The sequence below is a fragment of the Felis catus genome, chromosome A3, assembly GCF_018350175.1.
Source record: "Felis catus isolate Fca126 chromosome A3, F.catus_Fca126_mat1.0, whole genome shotgun sequence".
In the NCBI taxonomy this organism is placed as follows: Eukaryota; Metazoa; Chordata; class Mammalia; order Carnivora; family Felidae; genus Felis; species Felis catus.
Genome location: NC_058370.1, coordinates 33,658,027 through 33,671,190, shown reverse-complemented (window position 1 = coordinate 33,671,190; position 13,164 = coordinate 33,658,027).

Below are 13,164 nucleotides of genomic sequence, written 5' to 3'. Positions count from 1 at the left end.
GTCGGAAGTATACAAAATGTGGTCTAACCACGAAAGAGACTTCCAAGACAAAATCATAAATAGAGATGCTTTAGTTTAGAATGCTAAAATATCTGTACCATCTGTGAATACAGAATTCATCAAAGAAAAATAAGTGGGAAATCTATGGTTTTCCTTTTGAACTTACATTTTAAAATGGCCCCAATATTGAAGTTATTTCACCACAAAATATATTTTACAAAATAGTGTTAATTATAGTTATGCCGGCTTTCCATATACTATTTTCTTCTGTGATTACAGTGTAAACACTATTATGGTTTCATTTTCTATTAAGTAATGAAAAGAGATTCTTAAAACATCTGAGCAAAGAATAATAGTAATAATAGTTATCAGTATGTTGCTCATTTACTGTGCATATCCTTTATATGTTATTTAATGGTGAAAATATTAGGGGCTTAACAATATAACTAATAGCTCATTACATTATCACTAAGTGTGAATTGTCAAAAATTAATAGCTCTTTAAAAAACGAGGGAGGCAACTGGCAGGGGACCTCCTGTTTTGCCATCTTGATAATGTCATTCCACAGTATTTCATTTCATAACATGACCATTTAGCTGCCAGATTAGAAAAGAGTATTAAATATTCTCTTAAAGCCAAATGGTCAAGCAACATAATTCTGACCAAAGAGTTGTGTGCATCCATTTTTATAGTCCTAGCAGGTTTTGGCCTCTGAGAGCCACTCTGAGCCCTCCCTTAGTTTTTACAAGGGAAATAATTCTTTGAAAATATTTTATAGCAAAATGAAGAGCCTGTCAGGCACACAAGTGAAGGAAGTCTCCAGTGATCTTTTTTTTCTGGGCTCCACTTATGATGGGTGGGATTTTACTCACTTAAAACACTATACTTTTTCTCCCAGCAACAAAAGTTCCAGACTGATATACATATTTATATTCACATATTATAATTTTGTTTTTTATTATTTCACTAGTAGCTGGACAGGAAAATGTTCTTTTGAGAAAAAACAATTAAAAAAAGTTTTTAATTCTCTGGGAATTTCCTTTTTAAAAATGTTTTTAGTCTGAGAGAGTGAGAGAGAATGCACAGGGGAGGAGCAGAGAGAGAGGAAGAGAGAGAATCCTAAACAGGTTCCACATCAAGTGCAGAACCTGACACAGGGCTTGATCTCAGGAACCATGGGATCATGACCTGAGCTGAAGTCAAGAGTCAGATACTGGGGTGCCTGGGTGGCTCAGTCGGTTAAGCATCCGACTTCGACTCAGGTCATGATCTCGCGGTCCTGGAGTTAGAGCCCCGCGTCGGGCTCTGGGCTGATGGCTTGGAGCCTGGAGCCTACTTCCAATTCTGTGTCTCCCTCTCTCTCTGCCCCTCCCCCATTCATGCTCTGTGTCTCTCTGTCTCAAAAATAAATAAACGTTAAAAAAAAAAAAAGAGATACTTAACTGACTGGGCCACCCAGGTGCCCTGAGGTAGGGAAAAAACTATTTTTAAATAAAACATTTTTCCCCTAATGTCTGGATGGTGGGTTATTCAGAATCTAGCAACAGTAGGAAGTCATTATCACACATAGAAGACCTGAAGAGAAGGGGAGTAAAGAGGTGACAGTCAAGTGGGAAGTGGAACTGTGGAGGAAGCATGAGAGGCAGGGGTAGTAGGTGCAGCTGCTGCCAGAAAAGCACTGTGGAAGGTGGGAGGAGGAAGGGAAGAAACAGTAGGTAAGTGGCTGCCATTGGTCAAACCCAGTTGGGACCCCAAAGCCAGAAGGTCCAGATGGTAGAACCTGTAGCTCAACTGACACTGAGTGGGTTGGAGTAGCACAGAGAACGGAACTTGAGGAAGAGAGAAATTGTATAACCATCACATAGAGAAACATCTCTTTTAGGTAAAGGATACTTCTGAGTTCTCCTCAAATATTAACATATACACAAAGGCCTATGTCACCCAACACAGGATGATGGTGTTTTTGATAATTTTTTAAGTGGACTATACAGGACCGAAGCTCTGGTTCCACTGAATGCTTTTCTGTGTTGGATAGGTGTATGGTGGGTCTGGGTGTGGTATGGTAGGCAGAAAATGGGGCTTGTCAAGAAAGTTACTCTACTCTTGAAAAAACTTGTGGTAGACTAAAAATGGTTCTCACGGGGTGATATTGACTTCCCCTCTCCCTTGAATCTGGGCTGGACTTAGTGACCTACAAGATCAATAGAACATGGAAGAAGTTATGTTTGGGGCTTCTGAGGCTCAGACATAAGGAGCCTTGCAGTTTTCTCCTGGTTTTCTTGGAATTTTTGCTCTTGGGACACTCCCTCTCCAAACGCAGCACCATACTTTGAGAAGAACCTAGCCACATGTGCAGCCCATGTGTAGGTACTCTAGTCAGAGTATACTCCAGAGTGTAGCTGTCAACCATAGCCCACACCAGCTCCCAGGCACAAGAGCCAACCATCTTTGACATCTAACCAGGAGAGCCCTCAGGTGACTGGAGGTACACTTGCCATCCTACTGCAGCTGCCTGGGAGACCTCAAATAACAGCTTCCTAGTTGAGCCTTGCCAACACACAGAATCATGAAAGAAAATAAGAAATTGTAGTTTGAAGCCACTGTGTTCTGGAGTGGTTTGTTACCCAGCAACAGATAAGTGGAAGAAAACCTCAAGGAAAGAGTTTCATAATTTCTGGAAAGCTTGTGGAAAATGACCAGTGATCATTTGTTCTATCAATGATGTTGAGAACTAACTTTAGGATTTAGTTTCAAATTACTACTTTTCACCCACATTATTTAGAAACAAATTTTAATGATAAACTTATTATAAGTTTACTTAATCCTGGGCTATTATTATTTTCAGATAATTTTTTGTTTGGCAGTTTTTCTAACAAGCTTGCTCTTGAGATATTTATGCAAATTCCTATATTCTTGTTCTTCACCTTCTGAAGATGGACTCCATTGGCACCTAAGCATAATGTGCTATATGTAGCAAGAAGTGGACAGTTGAGAGCCTGGCAATTTGACCATGCTTGCACTACATTCTCAATATGAATTAATGCCCCATGCTTCTCAAGCTTCACTGTGCACATAAATCACCTGGAGATCTGGTGAAAATGCAGATTCTGATCTGTAGGTCTAGGGTGGTTTCTAAAAGTCTATACTTCCAATATTTCCAGTTGGTATGGATGCTGCTGGTCCACTTTGAGGAGCATAGGCTTAGAGCACCCTAAAATTAAAAAGAAGTAGAAATTTAATTGAAAGAGAGGGGGCACCTGGGTGGCGCAGTCGGTTAAGCGTCCGACTTCAGCCAGGTCACGATCTCGTGGTCCGTGAGTTCGAGCCCCGCATCAGGTTCTGGGCTGATGGCTCGGAGCCTGGAGCCTGTTTCCGATTCTGTGTCTCCCTCTCTCTCTGCCCCTCCCCCGTTCATGCTCTGTCTCTCTCTGTCCCAAAAATAAATAAAAAACGTTGAAAAAAAAATTGAAAAAAAAAAAAGAAAGAGAGATGAGTTTTACTCTTGGATGAAAAGCAACTCACCAACATATAAATGATAATCGTGAATTAGATATCATTATAATAAATTGGTTATTATCAGTAATCATTAATAGCATTGTGGGTTTATATGCTCACTGGGCTTGGCAAATACCTTAAATAGCAAGACTTATCATCATAACATACTAAAAAATAAATCTACCCTCTGCTTCAGCTTCAGTTTGCTCTTAGATATTGTGTTAGATTTGAACGTATCTATTACATTTTGACTCTCTTCCTGTCTAGCACACTCACGCTCTGGCATAAAGTCTGTTCTTCTGCAGAGAGATATTAAAAACAGGGGAGCATGAACTGCAATTAATGTTTATAAGTTGCCCAGGTGATTTGTAGAAAAGTAGAGGACTGTTTATTACATAAAATCTCTATGCACAAGGCACTGATAGTACAGATGGCATGGTTTATGATTACAAATTAGTCTAGGGGGCTGCAACCTTGATGGTCTATTTAATATATAAAGTAACCAAATGAAAAATGCAAATTAAATGTACTGTTGTGGAATTTCATCCCAAATTGTGTTGTTTGGTCTCCCTGAATATCCATCTCTCCACTGTCTTGCTATAACCAAACTTCCATTTTATTTTTCATTTATCAAAGTGGTAAATATATGTGTTTTTAAGTCATGATTAAGAAATCACAAGGAATTGGGCATAGGCAAATATCGCTAATGGAAGTTCAAAATGGTTTGATACTTCTGGAGGAAATACAGTAATCTCTATAAAAGTTTTTTTTTCTCTATAAAAATTTTTAAAGTATTTTTTTATTTTTCATTTCTAAGATCTTAAAACTATCACAGATACAGGCAGAGAATTATCCCAAAGAATGGTTATGACCTAATTTAGAAAAGGCAAACATTTGCACTAATCTAAATATTTAACAAGAGAAAACTGCCTAGGAAAATTAAGGTGTATCTGTGCACAAAGAAGCACCAAGAAATTGAGTTGACAGGATGCACAGAAGACTATCCAATGATCATAATATATTGTCCTTGTAAGAAAAAAAATGCATATACATTAGGATTTTCTAGAGAAACAGCACCAATAGGATAGATAGATGGTATGGATAGAGATGATATAGAAATAGATGGCATAGGGGTGCCTAGCTGGCTCAGTGGGTAGAGAATGTGACTTTTTTTTTAATTTTTAATTTTTAATGTTTATTTATTTGAGAGAGGGAGAGAGAGAGAGAGACAGACAGTGCAAGCAAGAAAGGGCAGAGACAGAGGGAGACACAGAATCTGAAGTAGGCTCCATGCTCTGAACTGTCAGCACAGAGCCTGACACGGGGCTTGAACCCACTAACTGTGAGATCATGACCTGAGCCGAAGTCCGATGCTCAACTGATGCAGCCACCCACGTACCCCAAGCATGCAACTCTACATCTCGGGATCATGAGTTCAATCCCTACCTTGGGCATGGAGCCTAGTTAAAAGCAAACAAACAACAACAAAAAAGAAATAGGTGATACAGATGTAGATATAGAAAAGGAGATTTATTAAAGGATTGGGTCATGTGGTTATGGAGGCCAAGAAGTCCCACTATCTGCTGAGTACAAGCTGGAACAAGGAAAGCCAGTAGTGGAATTCATTTGAGTCTGATGGGCTGAGAATCTAGGTACCGATCGTTTAAGTCTCAGTCTGAGCCTGAAAGCCCGCTGTCTTAAGGCAGTAGAAGATGGATGTCTCGGCTCAAGCAGAAAGAGAATTTGCCCTTCCTCCACCATGATGTTCTTTTTAGGCCCTCAAATATACTGGCTGGTGCCCCCCTTCACTGGTGACAGTGATCTTCCTTATGTGGTCTGCTGATTCAGAAGCTAATCTCTTCAGGAACACCTTCACAGACACTCTCAGAAATCATGTTTTGCCAAATGTCTGGGCAGTCAGGTTGACCTAAAATGAACCATCACAGTACATAATTTTTTTGCTCCTGTTTATTAGAATTTGTATGTAAACTTCATAGAAAAATACTCTAAGTATATTCAGTATACCCACATAGTTACAGAGCTGGATTTTAAAGGATGTAACAGTAGGTGATTTTATTTCCTTCTTTGTCCTTTATGTATCATCCTAACAATTTTATGTAGTAGACATTTTTGAAAATCATATTTAAAATATTTTATTTAAAGGAGATTTTATTTTTTATTAAAAAAATTTAATGTTTATTTATTTTTGAGAGAGAGACAGAGAGACAGAGAGTGAGCAGGGGAGGGGCAAAGAGAGAGGGAGACACAGAATCCAAAGCAGGCTCCAGGCTCTGAGCTGTCAGCACATAGCCCGACATGGGGCTGGAACCCATGAACCATGAGATCATGACCTGAGCCAAAGTTGGCCACCCAACCAACTGAGCCACCCAGGTGCTCCTATTTTTTATTTTTAAAATGTTTGTTTATGCTGACAGAGAGAGAACAGGGGAGGGGCAGAGAGAGTGAGAGAGAGAATCCCAAGCAGGCTCAGTGCTGTTAGCATGAAACCCGGCATGGGGCTCCACCTCATAAAACATGACATTAAGACCTGAGTGGAGATCAAGAGTCAGACCCTCAGGTTACCTGGGGGCTGAGTTGGTTAAGCATCCTACTTTGGCTCAGGTCATGATCTCACTGTTGGTGGGTTCGAGCCCCTCATTGGGCTCTGTGCTGACAGCTGAAGCCTGTTTCAGATTCTGAGTGTCCCCTTTTCTCTTGCTCTCTGCCCCTCCCCCACTCATGCTCTTGCTTGTTCTCTCTCTCTCTGTCACAAAAATAAAATAAACATTAAAAAAAAGAGTCAGACACTCAACTGACTGAGCCACTCAGGTGCCACTTAAAGGAGCTTTTAAACACTATTTTAACATTATAACATTTCTTCCATGGGATTTTCTATTTTTCTTCTTTTCTTCCTTAGCAAATTTGCTCTGTACAGAAAACCAGTGTTCATAACCTATCTTTAGTATCTCAACTTCTTTTCAGAAAGTGACCATGTAATTATCCTAGCTCTTTCCCTCTGATTTAGTTCTTTGCCTATGTTTTTTTTTCTTTTTTATCATTTTTGTGTCCATTTATCACTCATTTAACAAAAATCTATTTGAGTACTTACTATGTGTCATGCATAATTCTTGATTCTAATCTATTATTACTGTTTTGTTTTATGGATTTGCCAAATAATTTCCTCTATATGCATTTATTCAACAAACGTTTTTCAACAACATTTTTCATTGTGTATCATGCTCTGGAGAACAGAAGGGAGAGAACCAATGGAAAACCCCTGTTCTCATGGAGCTCACATTCTAACGGTTAGAAAAAGACAGGAAAAGAAATAATTAAATACATAGTGTATCAGAATGAAATGAAGTGTGGGGAAAGACTCAGAAAAAATGAGGGTGGGGCACAATTATAAGATAGGGTATATCAAGGAAGGCTTTACTGAGGTGATTTGAACCAAGACTTGAATGAAGGAAGTAAGGGAGCAAAGGGCTAGAGGAAAGAAAGAAGTCTTCAGATGCTCATGTCTTTAAGTTACTTAACATAATTCAACAACAAAAATTCTCAATTTGCTAAATAATCAGAATTTCATTTTTATTATATGAATTCTGGATGACCAGAAAAGGATTATTTTGGAAAAAAAAATCTTTAAACACACACAGAACTCTGAAATCTGATTTTTGGAAGAAGATAGATTTCATCATAAAGGAATCCAGAGGCCTCAATTAATAGAAAGCATGTGTCCAGGACAGATACCCTTTTCTGAAGGCAACAACTATGATCCTTAACAGCACTTTAAATTCTTGGAGAGTCATAATGAGGCAGGAAAACACTAAGTTAAATGTTGATGAATTACCTTGTTGAAAATAGGTGAAAAAAGGTGAAAAAATAAGTGGTTCTTTATAAAACTCCTGAAATTTATGACCAAGAGATGGTAACTCATCTTTATGGCATCTCTCTTTAATAGATGATTAAGAAGAAATTGTGTTCAATAGCCAGAAGTCCAGATGGGCTCCTATTAAAATTTCCTACTGTGCACTCATTGCCGTAGATGGTTTCCTGTCAGAAAACTGTGTAAATTAGCAGCTTGATGTTCTAAGACTGGGTTAAGTGGTCTGTCTCAGACAGGGAAAAATTTATGGCGTGAAATACAAATGCTTAAGTAATCATAAAAGTATTCCATTTTCTGAGGCTGATTTTACATTAACACTTGGCCTATCATATAGCTCATCATGTCTTCTCTTGTAATCAGGAGGAAATGGGTTCTTTATCTCAGAAAAGCACAGGGAAGTTTGTAATCTTTTTCACAAAAAGAACCTTGTAATAGGATGGAGAAGGGGGTTAAGAAAACAATAGATGTGTAAATGTCATTGGAGGGTATACATCTGTAAACCATTCCCTTCTGAAATGTTGGAAAGATTGCAATATAAATACTGCTTCATCACATGTTTTCCTTTTGTCTAGCTCTTCTGTTGTCTGGAGTCTCGTGAGATGAAATGCACACCCTGAAACAGCATCCCCTATGAACCACAGTGAGAGGATATTACACTATTTTGTGGCCTTCCTCACTCTATTTTAGCCCCCGGTATTTTCTTCCACAGGTGCCAGGTCTGGTTCAGGGATGAAGCTCAAAGTGAAAACCAAATCAATTGCATACACAGGTGGTTAGACTAGAATGTGTTTGAATCTGAAAACCAGAATAAATGTTTTATGTTAGAATGCTCCCAGCAAGGAGTAGGAAAAATCTTCAGGGCAAAATGATGCCAGCATAAACAGTCGTGGGCTGCTTTGAATGCGGTTGACCCTTTCACTTCTCACTCTTTTTTGCACGTTACTTTGCTGATTTTCAGGTTTAGCACAAAGCAGATAAAATGGAATATTTTTTAGTACAAAGGAGGGTCATAGTTATACTGTCTAAGAATGACAGTCAAAGACTGGCAAAGGTTTGGGGCACCCGGGTGGCTCAGTTAAGCGTCTGACTCCTGATTTTAGCTCAGGTCATGATCTCCCGGTTTGTGGATTCGAGCCCTGCACTGACAGTGCAGAGCCTGCTTAGGATTCTCTCTCTCTCCTTCTCTCTCCACTTCCCTGCTCATGCTTTCTCTTTCTCAAAACAAACTTAAAATTTTTTTTTAAAAACTGGCAAAGGTTAGTTCCATGTTCAAAAAAAAAGCATGTAAATAAATATATGTAAATATATATGCATTATACATGTGTACGAACAGTGATAAATAAAGGCCCACACTCAGTGCCTCTGCAGGTGAGGCAGGCTCCTCAAACCAGTGAGTTGAAGACAACTGCGAGGAGTATAGCCTGTGGCATACTCAAAAAGCCCAGACGTTACCAAAATACGTCAGCTACTACAAATTGGCAGTTTTGTGGGACTGTGAACTCAGCGTTGCCAGCTCTTCTAAAGCAGAAACCCAACATCTGACTCTGTGTGTTGTGTGTCTGTGTAATTTTCTGTGATTTTGTTGCTTATTTTGACTCTCACGCAGTCAGATTGGGATCATACACCTAGGAGTGTAGTAAACGCTCTTGTTTCACACCCCAAGCCTCTGATTAAGAGGTAAATGGGCAGACTAATTAAATTGCAGCAAATTTAGCACACTCTAGGCTGGGTTTTGTGTTTCTTAGTAAAACTCCAGTTAGTTATCTTTCTGAAGAAAAGGAATATTTATTTTAATTGAACTAATATTTACAATAGCATTTATAATTAAACATATTTTTTTTAACAAACCAGAGTTTTAAAAACATTTTTTTTTCCCTTGAAATCTCAGTATACTAGACCTCAGGGATTTTTCTATTAAGGTTGCAATAAAACTCTAATGGGCCTTAATGCAGTAATTCAGGGTGTAGTTTACCAGCAAGTAAATTTGTAATTATTTGTATTAATCTGGAAGATGACGGTAAATATGTTTGATACTTTAAAGAACATGGTCATATAAACTACCAAGGGTTTACTGGGTGAGGATGGTCTAGGTTTCCCAGAGCAAAGAGACAGCTCAGTTCAGATGAGGCCAATAAGTTTGTGTATAGAATTGAGAGCTGAAAGGACCCTCTCTCAGACAGAGGTCCCACAACATGGGCTGATCAGACATCAGGGCTCTATATTCAGGAGGCTGAGATATGTTAATGGAGTGCAAGGACAGCCATCTAGAGTTGTGAATTCTATTTCTAGCTCTGCTATTATTTCATTTGATTGGCTTATTCACTCTTAGTTTTAATTAACAGAAAGTCTGCATTACACTTTTTAGAAGATCTGTAGTTAGATCATTATCAAATTACATTTAAAGGGGATGTTACTTTGAAGGATAGTCTTGGGGATGAATGATACAAGGAGTTGGGCTAGATTTTTCTAAAGCATGTTTAATTGCAAAGGTCTAGGATCGGTGTAAAAATGTTATTCTAACTTGGCCCAGACATTAACCATTGCCTGGGTAGGATTTTTAATCTCTATATTGTGAGTCTTGTGAATAAAGATCAAGGCAGATCCTGTGCTAATTTCTCTGCCTTTATACAATGCTCCTTCTTACTCCTACAGCACCTGAACATATCTTGGCAATTCTTTCTTCTGTGGAATGTTTTCTGACATTCACTTAGAGGTCACCAAGAATATGTATGTAAATGGAAAAAATAATTGGCACATATGGAGAATGGAAAAGATAACTAGCAGAAATTCAAGACTATTTTCCATTTGGAAAGATCAACTTCTGCCATCAAACAGATTTGGTCACATACTTCTGGTTGGTTCCTGCTGACTTGTCTTTGTTTATGTTTAAGGAAATATGGGAAGAGTTACTAAATTAGCTAGAAGACCACTGGGCATAGGCCTCAGATTTCTATTATCTATAAATATTTATCAAGCACATGCCATATGTCAGGCCCAGAAGAGAATGTGGCTGTGGTATGAGACACTGGTGTTGCACTTGGAGCTCTGAAGCTGGGGGGGGGGGGGGGGGGGAGTTGGGTATAGTGTGCATCCAGTTCAGTCACCATAAGACTTCTAGAGGCCAGAGGGCCTTCATGGTGAAGATAAAGGCCTTTGGAGATGACTAGGGAGGAAGATGTGGTGAAACTTCAGGGAAGAGTAGACCTAATGAGCAGTGCTTCTCTGACTTCAGAGGCGCCTGGTGGTGCTTCTCTGTTGGATGTGACCTAGTGCTTCAGCTCCAGGCATAGTTCCTCTTTCTCCTCTCCTTGGGGCCGCCCCTCCCACACTATAGGAATCACTGCAATCCTCTGCTGCTGTAAGGACAACCCCTTTAACATGACACCGTTTGCCTGTGCAGAATCTTGCTGAAATGAATATCAAAGGAACCCCTGAAATGGAAAAGGAATCACAAAAGGAAGGTCACGTGAAGCCTAATTTATTATATGTGAGGAAAGTGTCTGAGTGTGTGTGTGTGTGTGTGTGTGTGTGTGTGTGAGAGAGAGAGAGAGAGAGAGAGAGAATGAATGAATGAATGAATGAATGAATGAATGAATGAATATTGCTGTTTTGGAGCCAATGCTTGCCACCATTTTTTTCACTGGAACTCCGTTTATATTCTAATTGTAAGCACATAAACTTCATATCTTTTCCGGAGGAGGTTCATACAAATAAGAAAGCCTGGGTTCAAATACGTGTTCCTGCACTTATTAGGCATATTTGACCTTGTGCAAGACACTTAACCTCTCTAGGACTCATGTCAAAGAATAACTCAGAAAATTTGAATTGTGTACTTGCAAATGTGCTCATAAGGGAGAGACATTAGTAGATGGTTGTCAATGAGAAAGTGAAAATAAAGGGATTCTAAGAGAGAGGGGGAAGGGAAAATTGCAGACAGCCTAGTAACAGTAAATCTTGCTTTAACATTTTTGTTATTATCATTAGAGTGATGGGCAGCCAGCTAAGAGGCCACTGTCTTTATCAGTGCCATGTCTTTGTGCAGGCTGTTCAAGGTCATTTATAGCCACAGTTTCAGTTGTTGATGTATCTGAAATACTCATTCCACACCAAAACACCCTTGAGGTTTCAGCTATGAAGTACCTGCATGATACACCATTTTTGGTGTGTACCCTCTGTCAGCACTTCTACCTTACCTGTGCCATGTATTGCATCATGATTTCCTGCTCAATTTCCTCACTTGTCCAGTGAAGTTAATACCATGTCTTTGGGTTTTCATGACTGTTAAATGAGATATTGCATACAATACCCTGAAAATGATACTTGGCTCAAAAATGCAGTCAGTAAATGCTATTTCACCATCATCACTGTCATTGTTATCATTATTCCTATTGAGGGACCCAGATTTATAGAGCATAGAATTATTTCAGTTTTCCAAACCCTAGAAAATATTCTATAGTGCCTATATCTTGACTGAGAAAACCTAAGTACCTGCCTGCAGCATGCCTCCCATGAAAGCCTAAACAAAAGGACTTTATGAATAGGGCTGTCCAATCTGTTTAATAACAGCACTCTTTGCTCATCTCAAATAATCAAAATCTCCAAGTCTATAAGATGAATTGTTCATGGATCTAGCTCTAATTTCCATTCTTTTTCTACTCTGTGATGGCACAAGCCATTTTCAGAAACATGCTGGGGTTAGTCTCTAAAGGAAGAGCAAACTGTGCACACATCATCCAAAAAGCCCACAGCAAAATCTCCAAATCAGTCATTCAAGAATGAAATTCCGTATCATGAGCAAGGAGCTCAAACTTTTTTCCATCCTTCCTTAAAGTGAATGAACCTCACCTGCCAGCACATTTGCTAACTTCTCCAGTAGAACACAGTGTCTACTTGTGGCCAAAAGCCTTGACCACATCACAGGAGAAAATAGTCAGCCTTAGAGTGTTATTTGTCTTCCTTTGTTGTCACTTACTTTATTGGAGTCCCTGGAAAAGAAATAACAAAACAGAGTTTGAAAGACTAATATAAATACATTTTGCTTTCAAAACATTTGTTTGTACTTTGTTTTGCTTTTGATTTCTCTTTGTCTGAACTTCTCTTGGAAACGTCATTGCTCTTGTCCTGAAAGTCAATGCAATACTATTCAATTTTCCAAATTTACTTTATTTCTTTTCTCTCCTCTTCCCCTTCTTCCCTTTCTCTTCCCTTCCCTCCCCTCATCTTTCATCCCCATCTATTTCTCTCTCTCTCTCTCTCTCTCTCTCTCTCTCTCTCTCTCTCTCTCTCTTTTCTTTCTACTTGATTCTGGAGGTAAAATTTAAAAAGGATTCTTGTAGGTCACCACTATTTGTAATGAATAGTTATGGCAGATGCCTTCCCTTCTTTGGGCACAATTTATGGTTTCATTCACTTTGCCAATTATGCTGGGACTCTGCTTCTGATTTCTTCTGGAGGAAAGCCATACAACCAGGCTTTTGTTTGATCTTTTAATTCTTCCTACCTGATAGTTCCCTGATGAAGCAGGAGGGAAAGTACTCACTGAAATCTGGTTCTCCTCTCTCAGTATTGTCTCATAGGATAGATAGCAGTGATTCATTTGAGTACCAGAGACACATACAAGAAAATCAGAGGTTCAAGGAAGACTATTTGGTTAAAATGCATTGAGGACTGACTATTGGGCAAAACACAGGAGATCTGTGTTCACTGATTTAAAACTCATACCAGCCCCATTTTACAGACCAGAAATTTTATGCCTCTAGAGTTTAAATATTTCTAAGAACCAA